At 37.0% G+C, this 13,817-nt stretch overlaps 1 protein-coding gene across 6 annotated transcripts in view; it reads right to left on the minus strand.

The window, feature by feature from the left end:
- Positions 1-13,817, minus strand: part of Arhgef6 (Rac/Cdc42 guanine nucleotide exchange factor 6) — a 111,109-nt gene that overhangs the window by 30,111 nt on the left and 67,181 nt on the right. The window lies entirely within an intron of this gene.

Here is a 13,817-nt window from a genome sequence, read left to right on the forward strand (position 1 = left end):
ATAACAGTTCCAACTTGAGACCCATCCCACAGGCAAGCACCAATCCCTGACACTATTAATGATATACTGTTATGCTTGCAGACAGGAGTCTAGCATGGCTGTCCTCTGAGAGGCTCCACCCAGCAGCCGACTCAGACAGATGCAGACACCCACAGCCAAACAGTGGATGGAGCTTGGGGAGTCTTATGGAAGAGTTGGGGGGAGGATTGCAGGCCCTGAAGGAGATAGGAACTCCACAGGAAGACCAACAAAGTCAACTAACCTGGACCCTTGGGGCTGTCAGAACTGAACCACCATTCAAAGAACATACACGGGCTGGACCTAGGCCTCCCCACACATGGAGCAGATGTGCTGCTTGGCCTTCATGTGGGTCCCAAACAACTGGAACAGGGGCTGTCCTTAAAGCTGTTGCTTGTATGTGGAATCTATTTCCCTAACTGGGCTGTCTTGTCTGGCCTCAGTGGTAGAACAAGAGCCTAGCTGTGCAGTGACATAGTTGCCAGGGTGAGGTGATCTCCAGGGGGAGGGCCTCCACTCTCTGAGGAGAAGGGAAGGGGATGTGGGAGAGACTATGGGAGAGGAGACTGGGAGGGGAGACAGCAATCAGGATAGAAAGTGAATTTTAAAAAATAAGTAAAAATAAAGTGGTGAAAGAAAAATCAATAAATAATTTGTAGGGCTAAAGAGATAGCTCAGTCATTAAGATTGCTTGCCACAAAATCATGAGTTCTATAGTTCAGATCCTAGCACTCAGGTGACTAGTTGTGTGTCAAGAAAATGCCTGTAAATGAGCTCTGAATGATCCAACATCCTTGTCTGGACTCCATGCTTCCCTCTCTTTCCCCTTCTTTCAAACACACACACACACACACACACACACACACACACACACACACACACAAAGAAACAAATAAACTAACTAACTAATCAATCAGGAAACCAAGAAAGTGGTGGCAAATTCTACTTTCTTCAGTGAGCCACGCATAACTAATGCAAATAACACAAGATCCATCCCAGTCTCTAGAAATTGTTCTAATGGGATATAGAAGAGAAATATTTGCCCATAAAGATGTGAAAATACGAAGGGTGCCAATCTACTGTAACCTTTTCTCTTCACAGTTCAGCTTCACAGATACCATACTCCATAAAAAGGCTACCAGACAAACCCTTAGCGCCTGGTCAACAGATACATTTCACCAAAATGGGCATGCCACCAATGTATCACATCCTCTTTAATTCTAAGTAAAAGGAACTGAATTCCAAGCAAGTAACGCTGGGAAGTAGGACACGCCCTTCCTCTAGACCATGTACATAAAGTGGAGGCTATACTCTCGGAGAGTAGAAGGCTGGAAATACTGGGACTTCACGTGAGGGACAAAGGTGTCATACTAGGTGACACTCAGAGGGATGGCAAAGGTTTTATCTGTTCTGAGTGGGAATGTTGATAGTGAGTTTTTGTGAATGACTGAACAGTAAAAACTAACAACTGTAACTTTCTTCTAATTGTAACTGGAGACTGCTCCCCTACAGAGACCTCCTCCTGAGACTAGCTAACTCCTCCCCCTGCACTGTACTTACTAAATGTGCTGAGGCTCTGGGCTGTTGCACTGTTGGTACCACTACATCAGAGTACACATGGCCTCTCTGCTCACAGTTTTTCTGTACATGTGCCTGTCTTTTTGTATTTCCTTATTTCCTGAATCAGGTCAATCTCTGAAGCCACATTGGCCTCAACAAATGGGTGAGCTCTAGGTTTAGTCCTTGTCTCTCAAAAGAAAAAAAAAAATAAGGTGAACAGTAATTAAAGAAAATGCTGACCATTGGCTTCTGAGCTCTGTGTGCATGTGTATGTGTGCATACAGAGAGTACAAAGCAAGGTCATGTTCCAGCCTCGTTAGTTCCTTAGCTGGTGGCATGATTTCTCTCTGCCATGCTACTGCCAAGATGATGGGAACCTCCTGACCAACGCTAAGAAAATGTCAGTGTCATGGCCATGAGCTTTCTAGAATCACAAGCCTATAAAGCTACTCAGATTCAAGTATTTTGTTATGGAAATGAAAAACATATAATTAGACCTCCTTTTTACTAAATTTTACCAATTCTTTTTTACTAACACACCCAATGGTTCTTCTCATATATATCTTTCTAGTTACATAAGATAAACAAACCAAGTTTTTATTTAATCACAGCTAAGCCCTTGATGATTTTTGGTAGATAGTATTCATTAAGAGACTAACACCTTGAACTGCAATAACTTAAATCACTGCCTCTAAAACACTTATTGATCAGAAACTACTGATTTTTAAAAAAAAAATGTGGGGAACCACATCATCTAATAATAATATGCAGTGTATTTCTCTAAATATAATCATCTCAACAATATTTTCATTTTCTTTTGAATCTAGACTGGTTTTGCTGACTCTCTAGTAACAAAAAAACATAGAAGAAGCAATTCTTTGTGAATTTTGAGATCGACTTGAAATATCAACCCAGCTTCTAACCACCCAATTTCTCCTGTAACATCATCTCTATGGTTAACCTATCCTTAGATCCTCTCCCAACACAGCCGTGTTAAGATCCAAAGCTACATGGAAAGTTGGTATTTGGGATCCAGTTGACAGAGTCATCCCACTCCAAGTGCCAAAGCATGGGGCCACAAGAGGCTCTAACATTGCCCCTGCCATCCTCAAGGACACTCTCCAAAGGAACTTAGAGGGAACTAAGTTCTTGGAAGATGAAGAAAGGAGGGCCGGTTTTACACAATGGTAGAAGGCTTGGGAAAATTGTCACCTATAGTAATATGGAAAACGCGAACGAATTGATGAAGCAAAGATTTCCAGGCAAAGCATATAAATTCTGCTTTCTCATAACTATGTAACACACAAGCACAGAGTGAGTGCTAAAGAACTTTGACCACTTTAAAGAAGAATTTTGAAGCATTTTAAGGAGGTAGGACATTCTGGACGGAATGGTCTCAGTCTCTCTAGAAATTAAATTATTACTTACAATTTTAAAAATTCATTTATTTCATGTGTATGGGTATCTCACTTGTAGGTTTATCTCTGTATCACATGCATGCCTGGTACCCATGAGACCAGAAGAAGTTATGGGATCTCCCTGGGACTGTAGTTAGAGATGTTGTGAGCCATCATGTGGGTGCTAAGAAACAAACCTGAGTCCTCTGCAAGAGCTGTCAGTACTCATAAGTGCTGAGTCATTCCTCCATCTCCAAAATTAAAAGATTTTTAAATTAGAAAATGGCTTCAATGCAAAAACTCAAGAATGGGCTGTAAGCTCAGTATTAAGCCTTTGCCCTCAGATGAGGAGCTCTGCACAGCGATTTGCTCTGGGAAAAAGAGGGTCAGTTTTGTTTCCTTAGGTGTGTGACCCTTGCTTAGTAGATAATACTGCCATGGAAATGGAAAACATGGGTCACTCAAATGAGCTATCAGAAATAAAGGAGTCTATTACGTTGAGGGTGGTGGTGAAGGCAGATCTGGGAGGAGTTAAGGAAAGCAGTGGTGGGTGGATGTGAACAAAATGTATTGTACACATATATTAAATCATTAAATAATTAACAAAACTATTATACACACGTATGGAGGGTGCACACATCACACACACACAAGATCAGTGTTAAGAACTCAGAAAGATCCAGCTGAATACAAAATGATTCTTATGATCATAAAAACCTTCCTTGGAAAGCTTTGTTTTAAAAGGTGGGGAATTTATGACTTGCCCTCTCTCTTTCTCTCAGTCTCTCTGTGTGTGTCCCTGTCTCCTTCTGTCTCTGTGTATATGTATGTGTGATTTTGTTTACTATTGTTTTTGACAATTTTCTTCATGCGTATAATTATCATAAATCATATCCAACCTTTACCATCTCTTATCCTCTCTCCATCTAGCTTTCCTCCTATTTCCTGTCTTTCATGTGTGGCCTAAAGGGTTTAATTAGAATCACTTACATGCATAGGAGTCATTTACTAGAGTATGAACAATTTACCAATGGCTAGGCCAGTGAAGGAAATGGCTCCCCTCCCTTGGCTACTCTTAACATGTTGCCTTTTAACAGCTTGGCAGCAGTCCCCAAATACAAAAGGGCTTGATACAAGGACATTTATGATTGAAGATTTTGTAATATGGAGTAAATTCTCATTATAGCACACAATTCACAAAATTTCGAAGGGGTATGTACTGGTCTAAGAACCTCTGGCTCAAACTAAGGAAGTCAAAGTGCTCACTAAATAAAGATGCTCGTATTCACAGACAATTATGGCGGAAACCAGACTTTAAAAAGAGTCATCTGCAAATGTAAAATAATTTCACAGAAAAGTGACTTAAAGGGTAAAATTAAAAGAGCAACCATATTGCCAAGGGCTATTGAGAACTGACAGCAGAAAGTAGTACTAAGCCCAGAAGAAATAACCGCTGGAGACAGCTAGCAGCTACATTGAGAATTGCTGTGGACCAATGATGGCAATGTGACTCCTATTCCCTACTCTCCCTGCCACTTTGCTGTTGGTTGATGGGTATTTGCTAAATTTATTTTTAAGTGACACATAAAAAATATAAAAATGTACATACTACACAAAAATATATAAACAAATAAAGCTTGAAAACATGGCCTTGTGGCCCAAGCCAGTTATGCAAAAGGATCACAAGTTCAGGACTTGTCTGGGCTACAGAGTGAGTTCAAAAGCAGTCTGAGCAATTCAGTGAGAACTTGCCTCAAAATAAAACTTATAAAAGAGGCCTGGGAGTATAGGTTAGTGGTAGAATGTTTCTGTAGCATGCATGAGGTCCTAGGTTCAATCTCCAGTATCAACTAAGGGGAAAAACAGCTATATAAGTTCAAAATGCTCTAATATCATAATCATGGCAGATAACATGATAATATTCTACCATGAAGACTAAAAAATCAAATTTAAAAATTAAAATATTAATTAAAATATTAATGTATTATGAGACAGACATTAGAAAAGCTATCAAATAAGGCATTAAAATTATGTAGAAGAATAAAATACAAATATGCACTTTTTGTCAGTATATTTTCTCATTCTTTGGTATTTCTGTTTTCACTTTTATGAACATTTCAAAATAACTTCTCATCAAAATAGCTTTCATAACATTCAAGGTAACCACAAAAAATCCTGTAGAGTGGACAACAACCAAAAAAAACCATAAGACAAGAATCAAAACATACCAATACAGTAAATCACTTAACCACAAAGGAAGGTTGTAAGACAGGGAAGCAAGAGGGAACTACAGCTGAACTTATAAACAAGTTACAAATGGCTCTGGTTCTATTGACAATTACCTGAATATAAATAGAACTGAATATCCTGGTAGGATTAACAAAAGCAAGACTCAACTATATGTTATACAGAAGAAACCCTACAAGTCCCAAATTAAAATGAAGGTGGCTAAATGTTGTGGCTTGTATCTGTAATCCTAACACAGAGTCAGGAAGATTATCACAAGTCTGAAGCCAGTCTGAGTGATAGAAAACGATTCTGTCACAAAAATGTTCCATACAAATAGAGTCCAAAAAAAGCAATATTTACAAAATAGACTTTAAATCTGCAGCAGTAAAACAATACTCAATAACAATAAAGGAGTCAACTCAGTAAGACAAAACAATTCTATATACTCAGTATATGGAACTCATGCAAGTAAATATGTAAAACAAATATCAATAAGCCTGAAGGAAGAGACAAACTGCAACATAGTAACAAATGGAGACTTTAACACTTCTCCTTCAGCTGTAGCAGATAAGTGCTACAAAGGAACAGTAGAATAAAATTGCAGACTAGACTAAACGGACCTCATAGACATGAAGAAAACATTCCAGACAGCAGCTGCAGACAACTTATTCTTCTCAGCAGCATATAGAACATTCTCTGGAATACATCAAACAGCAAACTAAAAACAAACTCAACATGATGTATTAATACTGTAAGTCTATAATAAGAAAAACTTTGGAAACTACAGAAATTTATGTAATTTAGGCAACTTAATATTGAATAACCAGTGGTGGGTCAAGGAAACATTAAGAAACAGATACTGAAAACTCTTTGAAACAAATAAAATTGAGACACAACATGCTGTAAATTCTGGTATACAGGAAAAAAATACACTAAAAGGGAATTTTCATTTTTTTGAGACAGCTGACACCACAGAAGTATTACAAAGATCTTTGGAGATTAGTATGAACAATTATATAGTCTCAGGCTAGGTAGAAGAAATGGACAAATTCTCAGACATATACTTTATCAAGACTAAAACATGAAAAGTAGAAAACCTAAACAGACCAATGAAGTAATGACATTGAATCAGAAATAAGTCTTCCATCCAAGAAAAGCCCAGGACCAGTGGGTTTTACTGCTAAATTCTTCCTTTGCAAAAATAAATACCAGTTCTTCTTAAATTATTCCAAAACATGAAAGAGGTGGGAATTATTCAAAGTAGATTTGGCAAGGTCAGCATTATCCTAGTACCAAGACCAGGCAAGGAAATCTACAGACCAGTATCAGTGAAGAATATGGATGTAAAACACTCAATACAAAATACTGGAAACTTGATCCAATAGCATATTTAGAAGATTATTCATCTTGATCAAGTGAAGTTCATCTTAGAGGTACAAGCACAACTCAGTATTCACCAATTAATAAACACAGTATACCATGCCAGCCCAATGAAGGGCAAAACCCATGTTATTGCCTCATTGGCTGCAGAAGAAAGTACTGGATAGACTTCAACATGCCCTCATTATAAAACTACTGAACAAATAAAGGCTATATATCTAACCAAACAGCTAACATTATATCTAACAGGGAAAATCTGGATTTTTATTTCTCTAAGATCTGAAACAAAACAAGGATGCTCACTTTCACCACTTTAATTCAACTTCAGTACAAAAGTCCTAGCCAAAGCAATCAAGAAGGCAAAAAGGAAGCTCATCCAAACTAGAAAGGAGGGAAACAGATTGCCAATGTTTACAAATGGTATGATATGGTTCAGGAAGTGACTCTAACAAGATATATTAGAACAACAAACGAACTTAGTGACGTGGCAAGATAGAAAACAAAGTAGCATCACTGTGTGCCAATACTAAATTATCTGAAATAGAAACCAAGAGAGTAATCTCAATTATAGGAGCTATCAAAAATGAAATAACTAGGAATAAATTCAACAAGAGGTGAAAGATGCCTAAAGTGAGAATCATGAAACATTGTTGAAAGAAATCAAAGAGAACTCAAGGAACAGGAAGTCATTCCTCATTATTAAAGTGGGCATGGCTGGTACAATGTCTCAGTGGACTTTTACTGTACAAACTTGTCAGCCTGAGTTTGATTTCAGGGTAGGAAGAGAGAACCAACTTCCAAAAGTTGTCCTCTAAGTGCCACGTGACATGGATATACCTTTACTTATACTTACATAACACACACCTAAATAAGTGCTATTCAGTGAAATCCAGATTCATTACAATCCTTCTCAGAAACTCAGTGATATTCTTCATAGAATTAGAAAAAGACTCTAAAATCTACATAGAACAACAACAAAAAGGAAAAACCACAGCAGTCTGGAGAAGAAGGCAAGTGGCATTACATTGATTTCAAAACAGCACAATGTTGCAGGGAGCAAACAACATGGACTAGCCATCAGTACAAACACAGACACATAGACCAATGGAAAAGCATAGAGAGTCTAGAGGAAAATTGACTTTGACAAGAGTATAGATCACAGTGGAAAACTAGTGTCAATAAATGATGGTGGAAGAGCTGGTCAGTCACATGCACTAGAAGGAAACTAGACCCTCTATCTTTTACCAGCTATAAAGATGAACTCAAAATTGATCCCAGACATAAATGTAAGACCAAAAGCTGTGAGCATACTAGAAAAACACAGGGATGAGCAATGAAATACAAAAATAGCAAAAAGAAGTATGTGTGTGGGGGAGGGGAGTGAGAGATGAAATGGCTCAACCAGTAAAGACACTTGTAACCCATCCTGGTAACCTGAGTTTGATGGTGGAAGGAGAGTCCTCTGGCCTTCACACATATTCTAGTACATATGTGCACATACATATAATAAATAAATGTAATTTTTTAAAATAGCAAAAGGAGAAATAGGCTTATGTCAAAGAGAAAAGCTTCTACACATTAAAAAATGAATAGTGTGAATATGGAATAATTTATAGAGTGAAAGGAAATATTTTCAAAATATACACTTGACAAAGACTTACTACCCAGAATTTAAAAAAAAAAAACTCAAAAAGTCAGTAATCAAAAATGTTAATCTGATTTAAAAATTGAAATATGCATTTCTCAAATGAAGATCACACAAATGTTCAACAAATAACCAGGGGAAAGGCAGTGAGGTTTACTCTAGTAAAAATACCAATTACCAAATGGTAAATAAAACATGTAAATAAATGCCAAATTATTATAAGGATGTGGAAACACCAGAGCTTATGCACACTGTTGATGGAATGTAAATGAGCCCAGATAGCATGCAACGATACAGTATTTTGAAGTACAGAAGTTCCTCAAAAACATTAAAACTAACAACTTCCATATGATCTAGCAAAGACTATTGGGTATATGTCCACGGGAAATCAGATCAGTATGTTGTAGAAACAAACATTCGATTCCCATATTTACCACAACACAATCCATGATATTCCAGAAATAGAACCAACCTAGGTGTTCACTAACCAGCAGTTAAAGACAATGTGTTACAGGTGAACAAAGAAACAGTATTCAAACTAGCAAAAAAAAAAAAAAAAAGAACAAAGTATCATCATTTGTGACAACATAGAAGGAACTGAAGATAATTATGCTAAGTGAAGAAAGGCCAAGCAAAGAAAGAAAAAATATCATGATCTCACTTGTACATGGGATTTTAGAAAGCTGGCCCCGTGGAAGTTGATAGTATAATAATGGTTGCATATGGCTGGAGAGAGTGATGGAGCTGGAGGGGAAAAGACTGAGTTGTGGGTGGGAAGTTACCTAGAAAGAAGCAAGCTGTTCTAGTGCCCATGGAAATGACTCTCGTTAACAACAGTACACCTTAACAGAACAGAGGAAATGCTTTCACAACTTTTCATCATAAAGAAATGCTAAATGTCTCAATACATAGATGTGTTTAATATTATGTAAATATATAATAATATACTGTGTGTGTCTGTGTGTGCGTGTGTAAACATTACATGATACCCTGTAACCATGTGGAACTCTTATGTGTTTATCAGGTAAAAATAAAGCTTATAAAGAGATAAAAATATGAAAATAAATCTGCTGATGAAAAAACAGGTTCTTGATCATGAATGGAAGAACAATATGTGGCATCTATATAACAGAATTCTTAAAATAATTATTTTTCATATATATATATATGTTTATGTGTTTATATGAGCCTACACCCATGACTGCAAGAACAGAAGAAGGCATTGGGCTCCTTTGAGCTAGAGTTACAGGTATTTGTGAGCCTTCTGATGTAGGAGCTGGGAAGCAATACTAGTACTCACTCACTCTTAACCATGGTGCTGTCTCTCCAGCCCCCTCAGTATATATTTAAACTTATAGTGTGTGGAAAGCTTTGAAACACACTAACACCAGTAAAATAAAAATTAAAGCTAAATGGAGAATCCATCCAATTCCACTAAGAAAACAATAGGAAAATAACCAGACCTAGAGATAATCATATTAAATGAATTAAGTCCTTCTCAGGAAGGTAAGATCATTCTTCCCTCATTTGTGGTTCTCAGATTGTTTATAGGTATATAAAATTGTATATATGTACATGAAAGTTGAAGTGAAACCAGCCAGGAAAATCATAAGGCTGAACGGGAGTAGAAGGGTGTGAAAGGGGGGAATTAAAAGTTATGAAGGAAGATGCCTAATATTCAATATATACTTTATAAAAAGTTAAAAATAACAAGTAAATGTAATTTTAAAAATGTTGGCCAGGGGTTGGAGAGCTGGCTGCTTGTCCAGAGGCCCTGAATTCAAGTCTCAGCAACCACATGGTGATTCACCACCACCTTATTCACAACAGCCAGATAAATAGCAGCAGACTAGATGTTCATTGATAAAAGATGGATAAAGAATTTATGATATATATACACAGTGGGATTTTGTACAGCCATAATGAAAGTGGATGGAACTGAAGAGAATTGTTCAGTGAAATCAAACTGTCACTAGTTTCATTTCTGTTGCTGCAATAAAATACCCCAAATAAAAGCAATTTAGAGGAGAAGGGGTCCATTTAGTTTATAATTCCAGGTTATAGTCCATTATTGTAGAGAAATCAAGGCAGGAATTTAAAGTAAAACCTCCATAGTCAAAAACAGAAAGAACAAATACATGGATCCTTTCTTGTTGTCAGCTAGTTTTTTTTTCTTCTCACACTGTTCAGAACCCATTACTAGGGAGTGGTGCCACTCACAGTGACCTTCATCTCCATTCACCAATTAACAATCAATACAATTATCAAAGGTCAGTTGTCTGAGCTAGATAAATCTTCCTAGGTAATTCTAGGTTGTGTCAAGTTAACAGTTAAAAGAACTAGCAGAGACAAGGTTTACATTTTATTTCATATGCAGAACACACACACAAATATAAATAAATTTATGTGACACAAAAGCAGATTTGATTGCCAAGAAAGGGGTTTAAAAGAATAGCAAATAAGAACACATACATATAATCATAATTAAACTCATTATTGTGTTTGCTACATTAAAATGTAACTAAAAAGACAAAAGGCAAAATGCTAAGTAAAGGAAGCTAACTAGATACAAAAAGTCACATATTATATGAGTCTACCTATATCTAGCCTAGTATAAGTAAATGCCTAGTGATTGAAGTAGTTTAGTATGGTTACCTTTGGTTAATTGGTGTTAGAACATATCAGGTGACTGTTAAAGGATACATTTGCTTGGGGGTGCTAAAAATAATCTAATATTGACAATTGCACAATTCTGTGAATACAGTTATGATCAAGTCATTATATTCTTTACTTTGGGATAAGAAGAATTGAAAGTTTCTCAGCAGAATGTGACATAAGTTGTTGTTGGTGGACTCCTGAGTGCACATTTTATTATAATTCTTCAAAACTGCATTTATATTATTATTATTAGTGGGTAAAATATCTATTATTAGTGGGTAAAAATACATCTTTAGAAACCTGACTGATCTGACTTCTAACTATCACTTACCAATTATGAGCTCTTGGCCACATCACTCAGCCTAAGGCTGCCAGTGACTTAGCTGTAAGCAGAGATGGTAATAATAGTAACTTCCTCATAGCCTCTTACTACTGCATGCCTGGTACATTTTCAGTGCTATTATAGCTAACGTTCCCTTTAAGCAGTTGAGCCACTTGCATTATAATGTCTATAATAATATCTACTCTTAAAAATACATTTTCTCTTTTTAACTTATTTATGATGGTGATGGTGGTTGTTGTTGTGGTAGGGGTGTGTGTATGTGTGTGTACATGTCCCATTTTATGTTTGTACACATGTGCATTTATGTTTGTACATGTGTGCAATTGTGTGTGCATGTGCATGTGCATGTGCATCTGGTTGTATGTGCATATATACTTGTAAAACCAGAGATAGGCATCAGATGCCTTCCTGTGTCACTTTCTTACCTTATCATTCAATCTGAGACTCCCTGTTCTGATGGATTAGCTAGCCAGTGAGCTCCAAGCTCTGCCTGTTTCTTCTCTCCCACTGATGGCATTATAGACAGGCATCTCCATACCTGGTCTGGTTTTGTCTACATGAGTGCTAGATATCCTGACACAGGTATTTATATTTATGTGGGAAACATTTGACCCACAAAGCCACCTTCTCAGCTCTGTAAAGACTTATTCTTATGGGAGATATCATTCTTTTTTTTTTTTTTTTACAAACTCAAAACCATTCGTACTGGAGCAAATAATTAAAAGGACTGTCATACAGATCACAGCAAGTGTTAGGTTCCCTACCCTGCCTGTTGTTCACCCATTTGACTTACTGAGACTTATATCAGTCAGCCTGTCAGAAGGTACACAGTTTGGAGGAAATGTTAGTTAATTAAACAGAGTAGAAGAAAATATTAAAGATCAGTGAAACAACAACTGGGGAAAACTGGCTAAAAACAACATGTCAGAGCATGGGACAACATTCAGATCTCTCACCCTGCACAAAGAGAAATTCAAAAAAGTGATCAAAGACTTCAATGTAAGACCAGGCACTGAAACTGCTAGGAGGAAACACTGAAATATAGGCACACACTTTCTTAGAAGAACTCCCATATGCCAGGAAATCAAGCAAGATGTGCCATATGCAACTACAGAGATGTTTTTTTTTAAAGCAAGCAGCCTTCTACACTGCAAAACAAACAACTGAACAAAGAGAAGGCCTACAGAAAAGGAGAGAAATCTCCTCCAGATTGTCAAGCAAACACATTCTAAAAACTCAAAAGTGCAGTTGCTGCACAGCCACCCTGACACTCATACCTTTTCCTTTTTGTCTTTTTTCTTTTCAGATATTAGGCAGAGCCTAAGCATAGTTTCTCTGGCACTCCTGCTCTGATGTTCCTGCTATATGCATCTGCTTCTTTACCATATGGCTGACCTTCATGCTGCTTTGGCTAAAATGGTAATCTCTCTGTCCTCTCTGCCCTCCCTGTCCTCCCTCCCCTTTCCCCCTCTTTTCTCTCCCCTGTCCCCTGTCCCCTGTCCCCTGTCCCCTCTCCCCAACTCCCTTCTCCCTGTAGCTGGTAAGATTTACAGCTAGCCTTCCCTGAGATTTTTCTTTTTAATTCTAAGTAGATTTTCTACAAGCTTCAAAAAAACAAAAACTCATTAAACTTAGCCAAAGAAGAAATAACACAATAAATAAATGGGCAAATTATCTAAGTAAACACTTCCCAAAAGGAGATGCGCAAATCTAAAATTTATGGGGAAAAATTCAATATTCAGCCATTGAGGAGATGAAAATCAAAAACTGTATTAGGATTCCCAACTCACTGTGAGTCAGATGGTTCTCATCAAGAAGGCAATAACTAATGCCAGCAGATACCGGAAAAGAAACTGTGTTATCCTTGGCTTTGGGAATATACTTTAGTCTAACCACTATACAGGAAAACACTAAAATCAGAACTGTGAATCTAACTGAAGACAAGAAAGCAGCTCATGACAGAGATATCTGCACACCCATGGTTATTGAGGCTCAAATTATAATAGCCAAGCAATGGAATCAGCGCCCCTTCTCTGTGTGGGTGTCTATCTTTATATTTATTTCTGTGTATCTATAATGGAATATTATTCAACCACAAAAAAGTGAATGTTGTTTTGCATCAAGTAGATGAAAATAAAGGTAATCATGTTGAAACAAGTTTAATTCAGAAATACAAAAATCACACATTTTTCTCATATTCAGGAACTAGAATTAAAAAAATAGCAGGTGGTTTGTGTACTTGAGAGGATGTGGCAGGAGGATTGCCAAGAGTTTTATGCCAGTCTGAACTAGGGGCTGAGATCTGATCCTAAATTAAAACAAAACAAATATCAACTTGAATATAGTAAACTGAGTATCTGTCACCAAGGGGGAGAAAGTAAGTTAAGAGAGCGGATATGACTAAATCAAAATATGTGAATATGTGGAAATGTCACAGGAAAACTCAATGATATGTGCAATTAATATATATTGATTACAGTCTGAGCAGTAATAGTTGGTATATGTAGCATTAACTCGCTAATGCAAAATCATCCCTGATTTTTCCTCCACCCTTCACTCCACTAATTTGTTATTGCATTGCAAAGTC

Source organism: Arvicanthis niloticus, chromosome X, assembly GCF_011762505.2.
Source record: "Arvicanthis niloticus isolate mArvNil1 chromosome X, mArvNil1.pat.X, whole genome shotgun sequence".
Classification (NCBI taxonomy): Eukaryota; Metazoa; Chordata; class Mammalia; order Rodentia; family Muridae; genus Arvicanthis; species Arvicanthis niloticus.